Source organism: Bidens hawaiensis, unplaced genomic scaffold, assembly GCF_021521415.1.
Source record: "Bidens hawaiensis isolate Kalapana, Puna unplaced genomic scaffold, B.hawaiensis_p1.1 tig00040012_1, whole genome shotgun sequence".
NCBI lineage: Eukaryota > Viridiplantae > Streptophyta > Magnoliopsida > Asterales > Asteraceae > Bidens > Bidens hawaiensis.
This window is the reverse complement of record NW_027505639.1, coordinates 39715-51901: the sequence shown is the minus strand read 5'-3', so window position 1 is coordinate 51901 and position 12187 is coordinate 39715. Positions and strand designations below refer to the sequence as shown.

The window sequence follows — 12187 nt, the reverse complement described above, 5'->3', positions numbered from 1 at the left end:
CATGAAGGAAGTAGTGTCTAGACACGGAGTGCCTGTCTCAATCATTTCTGATCGAGATTCTCGTTTCACTTCGCACTTTTGGAAGTCACTACAGAGCGCACTAGGCACCCGTCTTGATATGAGCACGGCATACCACCCTCAGAAGGATGGGCAAAGTGAACGAACTATTCAGACCTTAGAGGACATGTTGCGTGCATGCGTGTTGGATTTCGGAAAAAGTTGGGAACCTCACTTACCTTTGGTAGAGTTTTCGTATAATAACAGCTACCACGCAAGTATTAAAGCAGCGCCGTTTGAAGCACTATACGGACGGAAGTGTCGATCACCTCTCTGTTGGGCAGAGGTGGGTGACAGCCAAATCACTGGTCCAGAACTGGTACTCGAAACTTCGGAAAAGATTGTTCAAATCCGAAATCGCATGGCAGCAGCACGAGATCGCCAAAAGAGTTACGCCGACAGGCGCCGAAAACCTCTCGAATTTCAAGTGAATGACCAAGTGTTACTCAAAGTCTCACCTTGGAAAGGTGTGGTTCGCTTTGGTAAGCGAAACAAACTCAACCCACGATATGTTGGTCCTTACCGAATAACGGAACGCGTTGGTCCGGTGGCGTACCGACTGGACTTACCAGCGGAGCTCAGTGGCATACACAATGTATTCCACGTATCCAATTTGAAGAAATGCCTATCCGATGAAACCCAAGTAGTCCCTTTGGGCGAACTGCAAGTTGATGAACAGCTACGCTTCATTGAAGAACCAGTTGAAGTTTTGGATTGGGAAACCAAAACACTCAAGCATAACAAAATTCCAATTGTTAAGGTTCATTGGAACTCGAGACGTGGACCGGAGTTCACGTGGGAACGCGAGGATCAAATGATGAAAAAGTATCCTCACCTTTTTGAAGGGCTGACCAAACACAAAAAACCGCGAAACCCGGCAAACCGTCAGAAATCACCGGAGGTATGAATTAAATTTCAGAACGAAATTTCTTTCTACTAGGGGATGATATGACAAACTGAAAATTTTTCTTACTTTTTCAGACACTCATCACGACTTGACTCAAATTTTCGGGACGAAAATTCTTTAACATGGGAATGATGTGACAATCGACAATTTCAGGTTAACTCCGTTAACTCAACTCCGTCAATTCAAACTTAAAGATTACTGAATCTATAACGCACACCTCATTACATTTAAACTAGGGTTTAAATGACGCTTAACACTTACTACATGTGTAGTCTTTCGGGATTTGCACCGAAACGCAAACGAGTTGACGCAAACGATTGGTGAATAAACGAAAAACGTCAAAACAATAATTATGTGATGATTATGTGTTAGACTTATGTGTTATGTGATAACTTTGTTATAAACGTTAACTCAATGTGCTAGAACTAGTTAATTAAGTTAGAAAAGTAACATTTGAAAGTGGAGGGACCTAGATGTAACATGTTATTATTATTAATAATAATAAACCTAAAACCCTAATCGCCCTCTTTCCCTCACTAGACCGATCGGCCAGCCCCCCTCCCCCTCCCCCTCTCTTGCGATCACCATTCACACACACACATACAAACAATCTTTCAAGCTTTTGATTGAAGATTAAGGTGCTAGGAAGGTATAAACAACTATCCTATGCATCCTCTATGCTTAATTTTTGATTTTCAATGGGTTAACTATAAACCCTAGGTCTGATTTCTATATGTTATTGTGTTCATATGATTTTGTTTGATTTGATGGTGTATTGATGATGATTTGATAACTAGAATTGATATTGTTACATGTTAATTGTTGTGTCTTTGATTTTGAGATCAAATAAAACCCTAACCATGTATGTATGGTGTAATTGATATGCATGGATAGTGGTTATGGTGTTTAGAGTGTTATATGAACGGATTATGATCCATAGATGGTTAATATGTTGAGTTTTGTTGCAAACAGTTTCTGGACAGATTGTGTTGTTGATGTTCAATTGACTGTATCTTGGTGTAAATTTGAAAATTGGTTGAGATTATTGATACTACAGTAAACTAGGTTGAGTCTAGTTTCTAAAGAATATAAATTTGCAATTTTTGGACGTGTAAAAGTTAACCTTTATGATTTTACAAAAACGTTGTGCAAAGCTGAGTTGTTAGACCTGCTGTTAGGTTGTTTTGTAAATATTATATCTCATGAACTACGAGACCAATTGGGTTGGTTCCACTTCTGGAAGTTGACTTGTTGAGTTAGAAACCTAACCCAAGTGGTCTTGCATTTGTTGGATTTTTAGTTTAACGGGAATTTCAAATAACATTATGTTGCGCATGAATTTGACTGTTATGAGTTTGCTGTAATGTTTTGATCATTGTGAAAAACATATGTGAATAAAAATGTAATAAAATATGTTCTGGAAACCTAATACATGTATGCTTTTGTGATGATTTTTGGTAAATTAATTGAGATGCTATGATCGGTGGAATGGACTAGTTTTACAAGTAGAATTCTGTCATTAAGAAACTAGTTGCTGAATTTTGTAAAAGTTGCATGAAACATGGTAATTGCTAATTAATTGTCGTGTTTTGACCAAATTGCCCTTGAGGGGAATAATTGCTAATTGATTGTCGTGTTTTGACCAAATTGCCCTTGCGGGGAATAATTGCTAGTTAATTGTTATGTGTTGACCAAATTGCCCTTACGGGGAGTAATTGCTAGTGATCTACATTATTAATGCATGACACGTAAATAATTGCTCACACATGTAATGTATCACAAATGTACTTGTTAAAGTCACACACGATTCACAAACGAAACACGAAACGTATCTTGTGATTAGGAATTATGTGCCGGGTCTAGAGACTCGATATTAGTTCCGATACTTAGAAAATCTCCTTGTTGTTTTAGAACGCTAGAGAGAGTTTTCTGTGACGCGCATCACTTGGTGATTTATTTTGGGAATTCTTCGCAAACAGTGAGTTTCACTTACCCCTTTAAACTGTTTTTAAACGCTATTCACTTGGGGGAGATAACATACTCCGATAAACGCATTTAAGATTTTGTTAGTAAATTATATATCACTTGTAAAGGCTAAGTGGCAAACGAAACATTTGAAGTCCTACACATCGAACCGGTTAATATTTGGAATAGCGAGTCACTGTTGAGTAGTACTACTGGGTTTGACAAACCCCACCCAACGCTAAACTCGACTGGAGGTCGAGCGGGTGTAATTTTGGCTAACACGTACCATGGTCTGGATGACCTGGTGACAAGGCACTTGATAAACTGTCAGCTTCGGTGTCGAACACTTAGTAATACTTGTTGTATAGGCTAGCTACCTATCGATATATAATTGATTTAACACTATCTGGTAACGCAAAACGCTAAACGCAAAACGCTAAACGCAAAACGCTGAACGCAAACGCTAAACGCTTTATTTTATATAAACTCGTGAACTCACCAACCTCGTGTTGACACTTTTAGTATGTTATTCTCAGGTAGCCGAGGCGGGCGCGCCGTATAGGATCATGCATGGTTTTTGAACATTCTGATATGCAAACATGTTTTTAACTATTATCACTTGGGTTTTTAAGTCGTCCTGTGTGACGTAACTTTTGTTTTTGGTTTTTACGCTTCCGCCCTTATTTTCATTTAAACGTTTTTATGGTTTGATTATAACTAATGATTCCGATCCTGTTAGTTCACACCCTCTGACGGTAAAACTCCGTTAGTGGAATTTGAGGGTGTGACAAACAGTCTCCCACTTGGACGGATTTGGGTCAAGTATCACAACGCTAACAGCTAGAGGAGTTCTAGCTATACATAGCTGTCCCCAACCAAATATGACATTTTTAAATCCATAACCAAAGTATCTTGGAATACCTTATTGCAAGATAATGAATTTATAGTAATCGTTGTCATATATCCTTTCTGTACAAGACATCAATTCAATAATCAGACATGGATCAATTCAATCTCATATAGTGTTCGATTATTGTAGTTCTCGATATAGAGTCAAAGTGGTCCATTCAAACACACAGTAAGTTTGGGTGAGGCCTCACACTTTACCAGTTTGAATCAACGAGGGCGCCAATATGTCTAACTGTTACATTTTAATGTAAGAGTACAGAATCCCATCTTGACTACATACAACTCCCACTGAACTCCAGAACATTCCCAATCAATGCCTTTATGGCTGGCAGTTACGCAACAGCGGTTGACATGATCAAAGAATATTCATCGGTAAATGAAAGTTCTAATATGTATCTCAGGTCTTAGGACACTAAATGAGCATACTATTATCTAAACATCTTATGATCAAGATCCATGAAGATGATTTGATGCAAGTTACATCCAACGTCATTCATAATGAGGTCTGTGAGTTTGGAAGTCAACTGCTTGAGTCCAAAGTCAGAATAGTCTTAATTTAGAATCGTTCCCACGAGTCTGACCGACTACGAATAATTTAGAATACAATATTCATGGATTAAACGTATTAAAATGAACACAGTTATATTATTCAACGTTTGCATTTAACCATTAAATCAAAAGTAAACAGATAAGTACAACTGATTAAACATTCATACATCCAAATACTAAATCAAAATAAGTCACTAGCAAGTCTAAGCCCGATAGTATCTCTATGCTAATCATGCTTGTCCTGAGTCATCGGCTTAGTGAACGGGTCAGCTAGATTTTGATCTGTGTCTACTTTGCTTATCACAATGTCACCTCGTTCCAATATTTCTCGAATAAGATGGAACTTCCTTAGAATATGCTTGGTTATGTGATGAGACCTTGGCTCTTTGGATTGAGCAATAGCACCTGTGTTATCACAGAATATCTCGATTGGTTTGTGAATACTTGGAACCACATCGAGATCGGTGATGAACTTCTTCATCCAAGCAGCCTCTTTAGCAGCATCTGATGCGGCTATATATTCGGATTCGGTGGTAGAATCCGCCACTACACTCTTCTTGGAGCTCTTCCAATAAATAGCTCCTCCATTGAGAGTGAAAACGAAACCTGACTGTGAGCGAGAATCATCTCGACCAGTCGAGAAGCTAGCATCAGTGTAACACTTTACAGTGAGCTCCTCTTCCACTCCCCCAAACACCAAGAACATGTCTTTGGTCCTATTCAAGTACCTTAGAATGTTCTTCACAGCAGTCCATGGGCAATGCCAGGACTCTTTTGAAAACGACTGGTCATGCTCAAGGCGTACGAGACGTCAGGTCTAGTACACAACATAGCATACATGATAGATCCAACCTCAGAAGCATATGGAATTGCTTGCATACGTTTAAATTCAATGTCTGTTGCCGGAGATTGCGATTTGCTCAATACGGTTTCTTTTGTCATTGGAACAACTCCTTTCTTGGAGTTTTCCATTAAGAAGCGTGCCATTACTTTGTCTATGTAAGTACTTTGACTTATCCCTAGAATCCGCTTAGATCTATCTCTATAGATCTTTATTCCCAGAATATATGCGGCTTCTCTAAGATCTTTCATTGAAAAACAAGATTTCAACCAGTGCTTAACTTCCTTAAGCATAGGAATGTGTTTTCAATGATCAGTATATCATCCACATACAAGATGAGGAATGATATAGTGCTCCCACTAGCCTTTCTGTAAACACAAGGCTCATCTTCATTTTTGACAAAACCAAACTCTTTAACTTTCTCATCAAAGTGAAGATTCCAGCTTCGAGATGCTTGCTAAGTCCATAAATGGACTTGTTCAATTTGCAAACCCTATTAGGATATTTTGGATCAACAAAACCTTCAGGCTGAACCATATAGACATCTTCAGAAAGATGTCCATTAAGAAAAGCAGTTTTGACATCCATTTGCCATATCTCATAGTCATAGTATGCAGCAATGGCAAGCAATATCCTAATTGACTTAGTCATAGCAACGGGCGAAAATGTTTCATCATAGTCAACACCTTGAGTTTGAGTGAAACCTTTCGCGACTAGCCGTGCCTTGTAGGTTTGCACATTTCCATGCATGTCGGTTTTTCTCTTGAAAATCCATTTGCTCCCTACTGCCCGACTATCGGGGGGTAGCTCAACCAAGTTCCAAACTTGGTTATCATGCATGGATTGCATCTCGACGTTCATGGCATCTTGCCATTTCTTGGATTCTGGATCCAAGATAGCAGATTTGTAGTTAGTAGGCTCGTCCCCAGACTCGACTACTAATAAGACTTCGGGACCATCTAGATGCCATAAGTATCTAGAATTTGCTACCGGAGTCCTACTACTTCTGCGAACGCTCGTGTTCACGTCTGATGTATCAGCAACAACAACTTGTTGATCAAACGCTCCAACTTCCTCAGCGATTGTTTGTGGTTCTTGAATTTCTTCAAGATCGACAATGTTATGTCTAGTTCCTCGATTGAGAAATTTCTTCTCAAGGAAGTGGCCTTTCCTCTTGATAGAAATAGTATTTGTATCAGGATGAAAGAAGTAATAACCGCTTTTGTTATAGTATCCGAGAAAATAACTTTTACGCCGCGGGGATCAAGTTTGTCATCAGACTCACTTGTGATATAAGCATCACATCCCCATACTCTAAGATAAGACAATTTCGGCTTCTTTCCCTTGTGCCATATCTCATATGGAGTCTTGTCTATCTTCTTAGTTAGAGCTAGATTGAAAATGCGGGCGGCGGTCATAAGGGCGTAACCCCAAAAGGAGTGAGGCAAGTTAGTTCTACACATCATCGATCGAACCATGTTTAGCAAAGTTTGATTTCTCCTCTCGCTCACGCCATTAAGTTGGGGTGTGCCAGGTGGAGTGAGATGTGAAACAATTCCATGCTCTTTTAGATGAGTGATGAACTATGAGCTGAGATACTCTTCACCTCGATCTGATCGAAGTATCTTAATGGCTTTACCAAGTTGTTTTTCCACTTCATTTTGAAACTCTTTGAACCTTTCAAAAGTTTCATGCTTGTGTTTCATAAGATACACATAAGCGTATCGACTATAATCGTCGATAAAAGAAACGAAGTATCTTTCATGGTTTCTAGTCATGGTTCGGGAAGGTCCACATACATCAGTATGTATGAGTCCTAACAGATCACTTGCTCGTTCACTTTTATGAGTGAAGGAGTCTTTGGCGAGTTTGCCAGCTAAGCAAGATTCACAATCGTCAAAAGAGTTTGGTCCTGTGGATTCAAGAATCCCTTCAGATTGGAGTCTTTTAATTCTTGCCTTGCTTATGTGGCCAAGTCGGCAATGCCATAGAAAGTATCATTGATGCTAATCTTGATACGTTTTGAAATATGATATACGTTATTATCAGTTTGAACATCAATCTCATAAATACCATTTCGAGGTTTAGCCTTAAAATAAAAGATATCATTCAAGTAAGTAGAAATAGCCATGCCATTAAGAACGTACTTAAATCCTTGTTCAAACAACAACGAAACTGAAATGATGTTTTTGGTCAAGCCAAGAGCATACATACAATTATTCAAAGGAAAAACTAGGCCAGATGGACAAGTAAAATGAAACACTCCAGTTGCCAGAACTGGTACTCTCTTCCCATCTCCAACGATGAGTTCAATGCTGCCTTTATTCAGTTTCCTCCACTTCTCAGGCTCCTGCAAGACATTAACGATGTGGTAACTACATCCGGTATCAAATAGCCATGTGTTGCTAGAGACAGTGAAAATTTCAATAACGTATATGGAAATACCTCGAGAAGAGCCTTCACCATTGGCTTTCTTCTTCTTGATCTCAGCAAGGTATTCGGGACAGTTTCGCATCCAGTGTCCCATTTGGTTGCATCGGATTGCGCTCCTCAAAGGGCGGCGGTGGTGGCTTTGCAACCTTCTTGTTAGTGTTGGTGGCAACCTTGGCAGCAACAGTAACTTTCTTCTTGCCTTTTCCCTTAAAACCCCGATTCTTTTGTTTTGGCTTCTTGACACCGGCATATCGAATCATCAGAACTTGATTGTTCCTGGAAGGAATGTTCATCTCAGCCGTCTTAAGCATGTTATGAAGCTTCGGCACTGTCTTCACCCAGGCATTCATGTTGGAATTCATTACGAACTGGTCGTAAGAGCTGGGGAGAGAGTTGAGGATGAAATCAGCTGCCATCTCATCGGGCAGGGGATAATCAAGTTTCTTAAGCTGATCGATGTGCTCCTTCATCTTAAGAACATGTGCACTGACGGGAGACCCCTCTGCCATCTTGCAACTGATGAGTTGTTTCATGGTGTCGAAACGTTCTTGACGGGCTTGTTTCTGGAACATGCCCTTGAGTTGCTCAAGCATCTCATAGGCACCAAAGTCTTCCAAGACTTTAGCAAGCTCAGAAGTCATGGTGGCTAATATAATGTAGGAGATATCAGCCGAGTCATCCTTATGCTTCTCAAGAACTTTTCGAGCAGCGGCTGTGTTATTTTCAGGCTCGGTTGGAACAGGTCCATCGAGAACATACAGGCGCTTTGCCATGGTGAGAACAAGTCTCAAGTTGCGGTGCCGTTAGATGAAGTTGGTACCGTTCAGTTTATCCTTCTCAAGGATAGTCTTAAGGGCGTAGGGTGAGTTTTCGTTTAACGACATCTGATTAATTAAGCAAAAGTAAATTTAATTAGTATTTTTGACGTTGTAGTCCCATTATTAATGACCCAATAACATTAATGAAATAGGAGCATGAGAATCCGGCTTCCAGTTATTAAAGGCAGATGTAGCACACAACATTAATAAGTTGTTAGGCAGACTGACAACGATTGCCAATTGTGAATAGAGCACAACTCTCGGTTATGAGGCCTATAAAGACAACGATTGTCTGTATAGATACGTTTAGCCTCATCTTTGCCCACTTTAAGTCTCCAGACAGCTTTAGCACGTAACAGGAGAGTAAAGTAATAGTCGTCCTAGTATAGTGACGTGTGAAAGGGCCGGATGTGTCAACGAAACGCTTTCACCTTGATGGGATAGGCTAGAAAACAAGTGCGGTGCTGTAGCTCCAAACACTTGAATTTTCGCAGTATACCTCAAGTGTGACTTTTAGTAGGATTGGCATAAACTATTGGTTTTAAATTGGGATTAATTTTAAAATTACCAATTAGAGTAAAAGTCAAATTTTACTGTATTTATTATCAGGACTATTTGATGAACTCTTTCATCTCTGAGGACACTTAGTTTTAAATATCCTATTAAAAAACTAAGTTTGCCGCGATACGGCTAACCAATTTTAAGTTAATAGAAATCTATTAAGTTATAAGTTTTGGAAATCAAAACGTTTTAATTTGCAAAACATAATTGGTTAATAAAATGTTTATTTTCAAATTTATTTGGTATTAGATCGGTGATATTATAATCCTATTATAAACAATCCAAGCAACCACAATAGCAATTAATAATATGTAAATCCTTATGGCCAAAAGGTGATCGGTCTCGCTAGAGCCAATTAGGGAGACCGATCGGGTCAAGGGGTTCACAACACAAAACAACCACAAGGATGGACTTCTTCGTGCATCCCGTCATCTTGCCCAAACTCCCACTAACTCCAAGAAATCCTTGAGCTCGTCCTCGGTTATCTTCGCTTCTTCTTAATTACAAATTTATAAACTAACAATAATTTGCCCTATTACAAATTTGAACCATCTTTATGGCCAAAAGAAAACCGAAAAATAAATAATAACCGTTTACAACTTTTGAACCATCCATATGGCCAAAATCAAGCTCAACAACCAAACAAACATATAGGTCGGGGCCGGATTTACATATTCAAAATAAATAAAATTTCGGGTCGTTTTGACTTTGTCAAATAAAATAAACAAAACTTTGACCAAATCAAAATTACCCGAAAATAAATCTAGATCAAAACTTTAAACGATTTAAAGTTTAAGATGTAGATCCGGTTTTAAACGAACCGGGATCGACTCGTACGTTGTAACCTCGGCTCTGATACCACTGTTGGGTTTCAACGATGGTTCGGAACGAAAACGGTCAAATAATTTAAACCCGTTTTAGTTAATAATTTCATTTAATAGATATTAATCAATATTAATATACAAACTTATAAACGAACTATAAAACGCAGCGGACAATTAAACGATTTAACGAACCAAAACTGAAAACCAAAACCCGGATCCGATTACAACGTTAAACGAGTACGATTAAACAAATAATAAAACAACCATAGATTAGTTAATCGATATACCTCGGTTATCGAAACCGGGAAGACACCGAAGGCTAACGAAAAAGCTATGAGTGACACAATCAAACGACCCGCGAAAGATCCGGCGACGGCGGCGGAAGGCGGCGGCGGCGGAAGCTCCGGCAGGTGGTGTGGCGGCGGATAATGGCGTCGGACAGCAACAGACAGCAGCGGACAGCAGCTTACACAGCAACCAACAGAACAGTACCGCTTCAAACAACAGCAGAACCAACTGGGAAATGATTCGCCGGAAAACCGAGCTCGCCGGAGAAGAATCAGTTCGCTGAAAAAACCGAGGGTTAAGGATTCAACAGCACCGGGACTTGTATTGAGCTGCGGTGGTGTTTGTGGTAGCTGAAGAAGAACTGTCGGTGGTTGTGGTCGGTATGCGGCGGCCGGAATCGACTTGCCGGAAAACCGAGCTGCCAGAATTCGGCGCCTGAACAGTAAAGGATATTAGGGTTTGTTGTTTTTTAAGGTGTTCCCATAATTAGAATAATATTTATCTATTTATAGGAATGATATTAGGGTTTAACAATTAAACCTCATTGGCTTTAAGCCCAAATGTTAAATCAAAGGCTAATCCACCAACTTATCCTTTTATGTGATTGTGTCGGGCCCAGTTAATGTTTAAGTGGGTTTATATTTCGTTACCCCCAGTGTAACTCATACCGGGTCACATTCGGTCGGTCCGCGTTGACTTGACCCGAACCGACCATTAAATCCAACAGTTATTGATGAAAGTGGTGTCACTGTGGCAATCAAGGTGCTAAACCTTAGCCACCAAGGAGGTTTTAGGAGTTTTATGGCCGAGTGTGATGCTTTGGGAAATATTCGCCATCGCAACATGGTGAAGGTGATAACTTCTTGTTCAAGCATTGATTTTCAAGGCAATGATTTCAAAGCTTTAGTTTATGAATTCATGCCAAACGGGACTTTGGACAGTTGGTTGCACTCAATACACCAAGTGCTAAATCTTGTTCAAAGAATCAACATTATCAATGACGTGTCTTGTGCTATTGATTATCTACATTGTCGGTATGGAAACGTAGTCATACATTGTGATTTGAAGCCGAGCAACATTTTACTATATATTGATATGGTAGCTCATGTTGGAGATTTTAGGCTCGCGGAAATTCTTTCACTTGAAGGAGTTCATAATGCAAACATCAATAGCTCAAGTGTTTTTAGAGGAACCATCGGGTATGCGCCTCCAGGTAAGCTAGTGATCAATAGTCCATATAATTGTTTTCTTTTAATCTACATTATATTGTATGATTAACTCTACATGAGTTTCAGAATATGGACTTGGAAGGGCAATCTCAACCAGTGGAGACATATATAGCTATGGAATCCTACTGTTGGAGATGATGGATGACAGGGAAGAAACCTGTTGATCCAGTGTTTGAAGAAGATCTAACTTTGAATTCCTATGCTAAGAATGCATTGGTTGATGGTTCTTTGCTTCAGATTCTCGATCCAGTGCTTCTAAATGAGAATGTCGATGAAAGTAGTTTGATCTCGTTAATAAAAATTGGAGTGCAATGCTCTTCCGAGTCTCCACAAGATTGGATGAATATTGAGACTGTTGTTCAGGTGCTCTTCTCAATAACAATGGAAACTACGTCTTAATTTGTGAAAGCTCCACACATCAAGTGCCTCAACCCCTGTTGCTACAACAAAGATAAGACCATTGATAGTGAATAGACTGGTTAGGCTAAAAGGCTTCAAGGGTTCCGGTTAGCCTCACGCAGGTCGTGGTGTCCCTTTACGTTTGCAAAACGTAGAAGGAGGTTCACTAGTTAGTTGTTTGTTGTTATAGCTCACCGATGATCAAGAACCGTGATGTTTGGAATCGGTTTTAGAATGATGTTCTTGGTGAAGCTATGAAGATATTGAAGTAAGAAAGAAATAAGCTTGGAGCATATTTCTCAAAGAAGAAGAGAAGATTAGGGAGATGATGTTATCTGCCCAAATCTGGTGTGTTCTTGTTTGTGACTAAGCATCTCTTATATAGGTGACGAGATGCAAGCCTTTTA

General features: G+C 39.5%; 1 pseudogene; it reads left to right on the top strand.

Moving 5' to 3' along the window:
• The first annotated feature begins 10953 nt into the window (after positions 1-10953).
• LOC143614434 (putative LRR receptor-like serine/threonine-protein kinase At3g47570 pseudogene) lies at positions 10954-11780 on the top strand (annotated as a pseudogene).
• Positions 11781-12187: the final 407 nt, after the last annotated feature.